Source organism: Neovison vison, chromosome 8, assembly GCF_020171115.1.
Source record: "Neovison vison isolate M4711 chromosome 8, ASM_NN_V1, whole genome shotgun sequence".
NCBI classification, from domain to species: Eukaryota; Metazoa; Chordata; class Mammalia; order Carnivora; family Mustelidae; genus Neogale; species Neogale vison.
Genome location: NC_058098.1, coordinates 42,766,016 through 42,777,596, shown reverse-complemented (window position 1 = coordinate 42,777,596; position 11,581 = coordinate 42,766,016).

The window sequence follows — 11,581 nt, the reverse complement described above, 5'->3', positions numbered from 1 at the left end:
GCTGCTTGCACGGGCATTTAAAGCGAGCAGGGAAAGAGGTTGTAATTGCAAAGCTCGGGGGAAGGCTGTACTTGAGAGCTTTTCTGAAATGACATGCTATTTGACCCAATATTTTCCCGAATGCAGAGGCCACTTTGATCTCTGAGGCAAGCCGTCCTTGCACAATGACTGGTTTGTGGGGGTGTTCAGTGCTCCAAGGAACAGGCCTAGCAGGGCTAGAGGCTGGTAAACTGGGAGGACTGGGCTGGAAGTTAGTGGAACGTGTCTTGGATTGAATTCTCCCACACCAGACAAGGACTCAGTGCAAGCAGATGATTTGCAAGACGATTCCTGGAAGCAGGAGGAGGGGAGTGGGGAAGGGAGAGAGAGGCAAGGGAAAGAAGCCCAGTCAGGGTGTACTGCGGTGGGTACAACTGGGGATCCAGCAGCCTGAGGACTGGGAAGCAGGCACAGAACATGCTGCAGAGTTGCCCATCTGAGAGCGAGAAAGCTGGGCTATTTATTCCACTAACACCTGTCCGTCACTGGCTCCCTGGGAGAGATGGGGGTTCCAGTCCCCAGCCTGCCACGCATGAGGCTATGTTGAAAAGCTGTTGGGTTGGCCTCCAAGAGATTTTTATGGAAAGCCTCCCAATTGATAAGTATTGGCAAAGAATCCCCCACACCTTTTAAATAAATGTTACAAGAACCAGACAAAACAGGCTGAACTCTTGGATGCGGTTTGTGGACCTCCCGAATGTCACGGCTGTTGGGAGGAGGGCAGGACTCCACTGCCCTCCCTCCAAGTGACTGCCTCCTTGGTACCCAGGCTGGGAGAGAGACCTCCAGAGACACTGGATTCAGAAGAACCAGAGACTTCTTAGCAGCTGGAGGTTTTCCCACGGCTTCTAACTTCGCAGTTATTCATCGGCCCCTTTCTATCCCCATCTGAAAAAATTCTAATGAACCAATCTGAACTGGAACAAGATCTATATACTTGAGACTTACGGGTCTGGGACAAAGTTGGAGCATTCTTTGGATTGAACTCAAATATCCTTTTATGAGAGCCTCTGATGGAGGGTAGTGACAAGAATGACCTTGTAAACAGCTGAGACCTTAGTTGTTTTAGGTTGTAATTGAGGTACCATCAACAGCTCAGCATCCCCCAAAACTTCACTCCCACTTCCCCACGGGGGAAATAATTCACAAGATGCCACCATCATGGCGCCCTTCTTCAGCCTACGGCCCAGTGAAAAATGCCACCAAGTCAGAGCAGGCTGACAGTTTAGACCATCCTCAGTTACTTACATCTCTGTTTAAATGAATTTTCCAGATTAAAATAGTATTGCTTTTTATTAACATCTTTACAGATGAATTTTTTTTAAAGATTTTATTTATTTATTTGACAGACAGAGATCACAAATAGGCAGAGAGGCAGGCAGAGACAGAGAGAGAGGGAAGCAGGCTCCCCACTGAGCAGAAAGCCTGATGTGGGATCCCAGGACCCTGGGATCATGACCTGAGCTGAAGGCAGAGGCTTAACCCACTGAGCCACCCAGGTGCCCCTACAGATGAATTTTATGATGTGTGGGATTTGTTTCCAAGTGATAGAGGAAAGGAGGTAGAGAGTGGGTCAGGTATAGATGCAATGAGATTGGTCATGAGTTGATCATAATTGAAGTCAGGTCACAATGGTCATATACTACTTTGGCATATGTTTAACATTTCCAATATGAGATTTTGGAGGAAAGCTTTAAAACTTATTATATTGTCAGAGAGTGGAGTAAATGTGAACACAACAGAATAAGCTGAAGGTAGACAACACCCCACAGCAGGTCTTATGAATGAAGTCAACCAACACTTCCTCCACTCCCCACACCTCCACCCCGCACATTTAACCCTGGAGCCTAAAGTAATATTAACTTTGATTTTGGAACTAGCTCTAACTTCTAGACGAGAATTTAGGTTCCCGTATTGGATTCTAACCAAATATTCTTGAGTGGCCATTGGTGAAACCTCGCCTCAAAGAAAATTCTGACGTGGCTCTAGAATCCCTCGGGAAACACAATGTCCTCTAAGCTGGTGGGTTGCTGCAGCCAGCTCATGTCAGCACTCGAGAGCTGACTGTGTGCATCCCTTCCCAGTTCTATTTTCAGAGACTTCAGTTTGGAAGGTTGAGACTGACTGTAGTGGGAGAATTTATGCTATGGTGGTTGGCAGATTGGGACCTTTCTATTTGGAGAGCTGGGCTGTTAGATGTATACCAACACACCAGTCTGCTGCATCCCCCTCCCTGTCAACTTTCCCTTTGCCTAAGCTGAGAAGAGTTGACATCAGTCTATCTCCGGAAAGTCTCCACGGACATCTAAGATGGTAGCTCTCTGGGGAGCAAACTGCTTTCATTTAACAAATTGTTGTGTTCAAATGAGCCCAGCAGGATCAGAGACGTGGGGCAGGTTCTGAGGGAGGTGATATATTTGAAAAGGATGGTGCTTAGTTTCATCTGGAGTGCTGTGTTGTGAAGGACTCTTAGGCTAGTCTGGGCTCAAGAGGGAAGGTAACAGTCATCTCTTAACATTTGCCACCCTTGACCTACTGCTATGTGCCAGGTCCTCAGCTAGATTTTTGCTCTCAAGTAACTTAAAATCTTGTGACCAGTAAATATTTGCTCCTGTGTGCATTTGTTTGTTCTTCCATCCATCCATCCATCCATCCAACCACCCACCCACCCACCCACCCACTCTTCCCAGGCTACCTAGAATGAGTGTATCAGCAGCTTTCCTGAATATAGGCATTTGAAGCAACAAGGTACAGCTTTAAAATCTTTTTTGGGTTGTTCATGATCTACTTCTTCTTATTCTGTAAATAGCATCCACTTTTCATTGGGGGGACCCTCTCCTTCCCTCTGAGTACACCCTCTGACTCCAGGGTGGCCAATCAGCACATCAGTGCTCTTGGTCACAGTGATTGGTTCAAGTCGAACACCTGACCCAGGTTAGTCTAAAGGAAACTAACCCTGAAAACTACATTGGTAAAGAGGCCCTCTTTTTTGGCTGAGATTAATAAACAGGACATATGCTTCTTCTATTGGTAGCCATGTTTTTCTATCACATGAAGAGAGCTAGCTTGAAAGTGTAGAAAACAGAGAGAAAAGCAAAGATGAAAAATGAAGAGAGTAGGAGCACCTGGAGCCTGCTATTCCTGAAGCCAGTGTCTCTAGACTTCTCAGGTGCATATATCAATGAATTTGTTGTGCTGCTGTTAAAACTAGTTGGAAATGGATTTCTGGATCTCTCTCAGAGTCCTAGTGATACTCTTTACTGACATTCCCAGAGGATCCAAAACCATGTAAAGAGTCATTACCCCTACCTAGTGAGTAATAAAGGTGATTCATTTCCAATTAGCCGGCTGTCCAGATAGTAGAACAATTTTCACTAGTCCCTATAGGAAACCCATGCACTGTGGCATTTCCTGGCTCTGATTTTTGTAGGTGAAGGAGGCCTGCCATGCCCTTACTCAATGCTGGCCAAGTATGGGTGCAACACTAACAATAACCACTGGCTGCCCAAAGGGGCCAAGTGAGCTAGCTTCCCAGTCTGTACCATGTGTCCCTGGGTTAGAGTGTGGACAGGGCTTGAGAAAACTTTGGGTGTTTGCTATTAGGGTTCCACCCCAGAGAGAACCCAAGGAAGAACCAAGGAGATGGGGTTTTGGGGAATTAATAAATAAACAAATGTGCAAAACCAACATGATTTCAAGTGACTTCCAGGCTGAGAGGAAGTTGGCAGTTGTCCCCAGCAGGTCTATTTTCTCTGAGTTCCCATACCAGCTGCATTAGCTTTTGGGGCCACAGGATGCATAGTTCAAAGAGTTCTGAAGAGGGAGCAGGGCCCTGAGCTGAGAGAGACTCGGCTGGGCTGAGATGAATCTCTGGGTTCAAGGACTGGCACTGCCCTGCTGTGTGGCTTTGGGCAGCAAGCTCACAGTGTCCATCTCATTGAAATGGGATGATGTCTTCCTCATTCCCATGGCTACCAGTCACACCTGCAGCTCATCCTTGCTTATCTGGATCATTCCATCACCTGCTCACTGGTCTCCTCCCCTTCACTCTGACACCTTCGAGCTCCTCACCTCACTGCAGCTGACCTGCTTTGTCATACGTAGACTGCAGATTGTGCAGGCTCCCATTTGAAGCCCTCCATCCAACTCTCAAACCACTTTGAAGAACCCTTTGATGGGAGCTACTAAGGGCAACATAGATCTACCTTGTGACTCAGCAGTTCCACTCCTGAGCACACACCCAACTACACACCCAACAGAGATGGGCACCCAGGACCACTGCTAGACTTAGCTAAGAGTATTCATGCTGCTTCCTTCCTAATAGCCCCCAACTGGAAAAGCCCAACTGTCCATCCACAAGAGAATGGATAAACATATTACGATAAATTTACACAGTAGAATACTACATGGCAACAAACAAGTATGACCTGTTACTACATGTAGCCCAATAGGAGCATCTCACAGAGAGAATATTGAGTAAAGGAAGTCATACAGAAATGAGTACATAGCTATATGGTTTCATGTGTTGAAGATCAGAATCAGGCAAAGTAGTCTTTGGTGATAGAAGTCAGAACTGTGGTTATCTTTGAGAGGAGCTATTGAGTGGAAGGGGCCACAGCAGAGCTCTCTAGGACCCTGGAAATACCCTATGTCTTGCACTGCTAGTGTTTTCATGAATGTATGCATTTGTAAAATTTATTGACTTGTACACTTAAGATGGTGCGTTTTATTATGTGTCAATTATACTTCAATAGGGAAGAAATTTAAGAATTTCTCTGGTGGGCCCTCTGGGTCTGAGCATAAAACCTTCATTTCTCTGCATGGTCTGCCCTGCTCACTTCCCTCTGCTCCAGGCACATTGGCCTGCTTTCTTTAAACTCCATCCTGCCTTCTTCCACAGTGCTCTTCCCTAGGTCTTTGTACAGCTAGCACTCAGGGTGCTTCCTCTCCTCTCTCCTCCCCAGTAGCTCCTACCCCAATTAATACGATCAGTTTTGCCATTCAAACTAGGTGAATGGAAGCCCTGCCTGCCCTCAGCCTCCCCTATTCATGCCCCTCCCCCCAGGGCAGATGGGGATAGGGGAGGAAGGGGGGGTGGGGGGGGAAACGGGGCGGGGGGAGGGGAAAGGGGGCTCCAAGAGACAGCACTCACCCTGAGCCCAGGGCCATATACAACTCTAAACAGACGGCCCTTCTCCCTGCTGACACAGCTACACAGGGCTCTCTTTTCTGGGTGTCTTTTCCTGCGCCTGCAGAGAGGAGGGGGTGGAGGGCCATGCGGCCTTGGGTTGTCCACATGTGGGGAGGCTCCTTCAAAAGCAGCAGAGAGGGCCACCTGGGTGGCTCAGTCGGTTAAGAGTCTGACTTTTGAGTTCAGCTCAGGCCATGATTACAGGGTCATGGGATTGGGGTCCAGGTCAGTCCCCGTGTCAAGTTCTGTGCTCAACGGGGAGTTTGCTTGAGATTCTTTCTCTCCCTCTGCCCCTCTCCCTGCTCATGCTTTCTCTCTCTCTCTCTCTCAAATAAATAAATAAATAAATAAATCTTAAAAAAAAAAGCAGCAGCAGCAGGATGGAGCATAGAGCAGGAAGAGAAGGAAGTGAACTTTAGGCCAATGACCTCCACTTGAACTCTTATCTGGAGCCCAAGAATATTAGGGGTGGGTCTGTTTTCTATTGTCATAACTGGTAATCATCCTGTTTACTTTGTATTTGCTTTTATCCATCAGGGCCGTGTGGACAGGAGTGGGTTGCCAGCATCTAGCACAGTGCCTGACACATAGTAGGACCTCAATAAACACTTGCTGACTATGTCAGTGCAAGCTGCCGCATCATCCTACCGACTTCTCTCAAGGCTGTAAGGAACACAGTGTGGTCACAGGGGGCTGAGCTGAACTAGTCTGAAGGGGGCCATGGGCCTTAGAGCATGGTGGCTCTGGCAGGCTGCTGAGAGCTGGTAAGAGCCTGCTTTAAGAGGGCTCACATCTGGGGGGTGCCTTGGGGGCTCAGTGGGTTAAAGCCTCTGCCTTCGGCTCAGGGCATGATCTCAGGGTCCTGGGATCAAGCCCCGCATCGGGCTCTCTGCTCAGCAGGGACCCTGCTCCCCCCTGCCCCCCACCTGCCTCTCTGCCTACTTGTGATCTCTCTGTCAAATAAATAAACAAAATATCTCAAAAAAAAAAAAGAGGGCTCATGTCCTCTTCCAGGAGAGACAGGGCTCACCCATCTAGCACTGACTGGGCTGCACTGAGCTTCGACGGAGTGTGTGCCTTGGTTAGACTGGAAGCTGGGGAGTGAGTTCTGGGGGCAGGAGTAGTGTCTCAGCCCATGTGGCCAGCCCCACTTCGTTATCCTGGGGTGAGACAGATTTGGGAGGTAGGCCAGCTTTGAGGGCTGTCCCCTCACAGGGGAGGCTTTCAGGAGGCCTGCGGGCCATCTGCCCTCCCCTCCTCTCACACCTCCTCACCTGTCCTCAAGTCCAACAGGCCAGTTGGGCCTGCCTTTGGCTTTTGAGTTATTTAAAAATGATAGATACGTAGAACCATGCATGTGGCATAAGTGTGTAGCTGGCGCCATTTTCACAAACCAAACACCTGTAGGTCAAGACCAATTACACTCGCAGCCCCGGAACCCCTGTGTGCCCTTCTAGCCTGTACCTTGCAAGGCAGCAGAGATTCGTGTTGCCTTTTTGTGCTTACGTACTTGGAATCATCCCACATGTGCTTTCTGTTTAACTTCTTTTGCTCAACATGGCGTCTATGTATATAGTATATAGTATAGATAATTATTTAATGTATATGTATATACATATAAAATATATATATAGTTGTAGATCATTTATTCTCGCTGCTATAGAATATTCCATTGAATGGCATTTATTGATTTAGCCACCTGTTTATGATTATTATTGATAATTATTATTTATTCAATCTACTTGTCCATTTTACTGGACATTTGGGTAGTTTCCAAATTGATTATGTCTCGTCACTGTGAGCCTTCTTGAACGCGGCTCTTGCTTTTCTTTTCAGCATCTGGGAGGGAACCTCTGGGCCGTGGGATGTGCATAGTAGGTCAGCTTCCATTAATTCACAGAAACTCATTTGTTTTCTTGTGGGAGGAGTAACATGGTTTTTAAGGCTTTTGTCCTTCTCTTGTGGGATGCAAGGTGTCTGATTTGTTTGGGGAACAGTCTCCTTTTAATTTTTTTTAAAAGATCTTATTTATTTATTTGACACAGAGAGAGCGTACACAAGCAGGGAGAGAGGCAGGCAGAGGGAGAGGGAAAAGCAGGCTCCTGGCCTAACAGGGAGCCTGATGTGGGGCTCGATCCCAGGACCCTGGGATCATGACCTGACCTGAAGGCAGATACTTAACTCACTGAGCCACCCCGCCACTCCAGTCTCATTTTCATTTTAAAGGAAGCTGTCACCTCCCCCCACACCATGACCTTCAAAGAAACTGCCAGAGCCTGGATCCTACGGGCTACAGGAAGGTATTCCTTCTTCTTCCCAGCACAGCCCAGACGACACGAGCTCCAAGGCAGGAGGGGTTGGAAGTCACAGTGATAGGGGAAGAGATAGTCAAGGAGGAAGAGGGAAGGAGAGGAGGAGGGAGGAAGGGAAAGGGAGCTAGAGAAAGAGAGAATGAGAGGAAAGAATCAGCCGAAAAGCACAAAGGAACAAAACCTGGGGGCTATGAAGTGAAACCAAATAGCTCTGGAAGTCTATAGCTTCAGACTGGTGACAGTTGTGTCTTTCGACCAAACTGTTATGAGATGTGGTTTCAGTTGGAAAGCTTACAGGACTCAAAATGGTTCCAGAGAAATGAGGTAAGCAGGGTCCCAGGACCGTCTCCAGAGGCAGAAGGAGATTTGGTGGAGGAGGGAGGCCTTCTGGTGACTAATCAGGACCGTGCCACCACCTGCAGGGGCCCCAGAGTAGCAGAAGCCTCCCAGGGCTGCAGGGCCGGTGTGGGGGAGAGTGTGGAGTACTTCTCCAGGACACAGCACCAGGGCCCTCCCCCTCCTCTCTGTGTGCCCGTCTCACCCTGGTCTGGGCACATTCCCAGACGTCAGGCTCTTCAGAGAGGGGAGGACCACAACAGGTAGGTGAGTGAGGCCCTTGCCTTGGGTACAACATTTAAGGGAGTACCAAGAAACTCAGTAATCAGGATAAAAAATATTTTAACAGGGGCACCTGGGTGGCTCAGTGGGTTAAGCTGCTGCCTTCGGCTCAGGTCATGATCTCGGGGTCCTGGGATGGAGTCCTGCATCGGGCTCTCTGCTCAGCAGGGAGCCTGCTTCCCTCTCTCTCTCTCTCTGCCTGCCTCTCTGCCTACTTGCAATCTCTCTCTGTCAAATAAATAAATAAAATCTTTTAAAAAAAATATTTTAACACACTATTTTTAAAAAATCAGAAGTAACTCTCCAAATCCTTGATGATCAAAATGTCAAAATTTCAAAGGAAAGCAGGACCTAATCCTTTACTTGCCTGACCCTGTCTCACTCACCTGTCCGTAGTCTCTCCCTTGGTTCCAATAAAACCTCATTTCCAAAACCGGGCAGCTGGCCCATAGACCACAGTTTGCCAGTTTTCTTTGAAAAAACTATTGGGTGAAGCTGACCATCTTCTTTCACGAATCCATCAGCCGGCTGCGTCTCTGGGAGTGGCAAGAGAAAGGCTCCAGGTGTTGTGGACATTGAGATTAGCAGACAGGAGACAGAGGACAAAGAGACACTCATCTGTGGGTGGCCGCTTGCATAGGTGGGGGAGGGGTGGCAAGATAATCAACAGCCCGACGAAACATACACATCCCTCATGTGATTGTGCTCACAGACACCGTTTTTTTTTTTTCTTTTCTTTCTCTCTCTCTCTCTCTCTTTTTTTTTTTTTAAACAAATTGAAGTTCTGTGACAACCCTGCATTGAGCAAGCCTTTGCGGTATTATTTTTCCAACAGCATTTGCTCACCTTGTGTCTCTGTGTCACATTTTGGTAATTCTCGCAATATTTTAAACTTTGTCATTTTCGTTATATTTGTCATGGTGATTTGTCATGAGTGATTACAACTCACTGAAAGTTCAGATGATGGCTAGCATTATTACTAATAAAGTATTTTTAAAATTAAGGTATGTGCATTGTGTGTTTTTTTCTGACATAATGCTATTACACACTTAGTAGACTGCAGTATGGTATAAACAGAACTTTTATATATACTGGGAAACCCCAAAATTCATTTGACTCACTTCATTGTCACATTCATTTTTCGTGGTGATCTGGAACTAAACCAGCACTATCTCTGAAGTAATGTATCTCTGTACCTTCTTCCTTACCTAGTATAAAGTTGTGGTTGAGCAGCAGTTATCCATCCAGGAACTGCATTTCCCATCACTCCATTTATTCTGGAAGGGTCATGTGACTGGTTACCTCCAATGAGGATGTGAATAGATGTGAGGTATTTACGAAGTGGGTGTGTCTTTCCCCTTCTATCATTTCCCATCTTCCTGGCAGAATACAGAGGACTCTGAGGCAGGGAAGGGTGGATCCACAAGATGGAAGGAGGGTTTAGATCCCTGAATTAACATGTGGAAGGTAACCTCCACTTCAAATACACATATTGCCCTTTTAAATGAGCCCCCCCAAAACTTGTATTGTATAACCCACCATGATGAAGGTTTTTGTTATAGCAGCCAGCATTATTCTAACTCATAGAGGAAGTCATCGAAAGTTAGAGTAATCTCAGAAGGGAGGTCCCACAGGAGGCTGACCTAAATAGGCTCCTCCCAAGCTTGGGTGGCATTTGGGTTGGAGTCCAGCAGACGTTCCAGGTTGGGAGGTGAGAAAAACAAAGGAAAGTATGAACTTTGTTTGCCTTCCAGTGGTCTCATTTGAACCCCCAAAGCTGGCAGTAAACTTGGAAAGGGCATCTAATGGTTAGGTCTACAAGACCTTTCCACCTTGAGGAAATATCTCTCTTCTATTGCCAGTCACAGTGGCCCACCCTTTGGCCCCCACTGAGTCCACCATGATCTTCTCCCAGGACTTTTAAAACTATAGTTAAAGTTAGACCCTCTGTTTCTGGGTGCCATGGGTGTGAGTCTCCAGGGTTGGTGGCAATCATGTTCCCTGCATTGTGGAAGTTGAAGTCTGTGCTCAGAGGGACTAAAGCTGCTGGGCAGAATGAGAGAGAGACAGAGACAGAGACAGAGAGACAGAGATGAGAGCCAGAGGGAGAGTAGTGATGGCAAGGCTTGCTCCTGCCCTTACCACACTAACTGGCTATACCTCAGAAGTGATTCCTTCCAACAAACTCCTGTGCTGGGTCAGGCAAACTCTAACTGGATTTCTGTCATGTGCACACCAGAAATTCCAACGAGACCAAATCCACTAAGCCTCAATATTTATGGAGCATCTACTAGGTACAACACAGTGTGATCAGCTTTTTGTGGTTTTGAGAGAGGCTGTGGGAGGGGATGCCTCAGGAAGATATAGAAGGGATGGTACTCTGAGAAATGGGTCAGGACCTCTGCTCTGGTTAGAAAATGGAAAGAGGGGACGCCTGGGTGGCTCAGTTGGTTGGGCAGCTGCCTTCGGCTCAGGTCATGATCCCAGAGTCCTGGGATCGAGTCCCACATCGGGCTCCTTGCTCGGCAGGGAGCCTGCTTCTCCCTCTGCCTCTGCCTGCCTCTCTGCCTGCCTCTCTGTCTGCCTGTGCTCGCTCGCTCTCCCTCTCTCTCTGACAAATAAATAAATAAAATCTTTAAAAAAAAAAAAGAAAAGAAAATGGAAAGAGGTGGAGAGAGAAGAAATCCTATCCACATCTCTCTATTTAAGGACACCACAAAGTTAGCTCTCACCCTCCCTTCTCCCCAATCCTCTCTCTGATCTGATGGGTGATTACCCCCATGATCATCTCCTGGACCCTAGAGTAACAATGCCCTGACTATGACAGCCTCAGCTGGTGGAAGATGGGGCAGCTGCAAATGTGGAGCCTTGCAGGAACACAGATATTAGGATGACATGTGTTGCTTTGCTTTCCAAAAGACAAAGCTCAGAAATGAACAGACATTTAACCGAAGAGGATATACAGATGGCAAATAAACACATGAAAAGATGCTCAATATCTTTTGCCATTAGGGAATGCAAATTAAAATCACAATGAGATATCATTATATACCTATCAGAATAACTAAAATAAAAAATGGTAACAATGCCAAATGCTGATAAGGATGCAGAAAAACCGGATCCCTCATTCATGTCTAGTGGGGTGTATTATGGTACAGCCATGTCAGACAAAAGTTTAGCAATTTCTTTTAAAAGCTAGGCATGCAATTACCATCCATCCCAACAATGCATTCTTGGGCATTTATCCCACAGAAATGAATATTTTTGTCCACAGAAAAGCCTATAGATAAATGTTCATAGCAGCTTTATTTGTCATGGCCAAAAGTTGGAATCAGCCTAGGCGCGCTTCAACAAAGTGAATGTTCAAGAACAAAATGAAACAAACAAAGAAAAAACTAGGATACATCCATGCCATGGAATA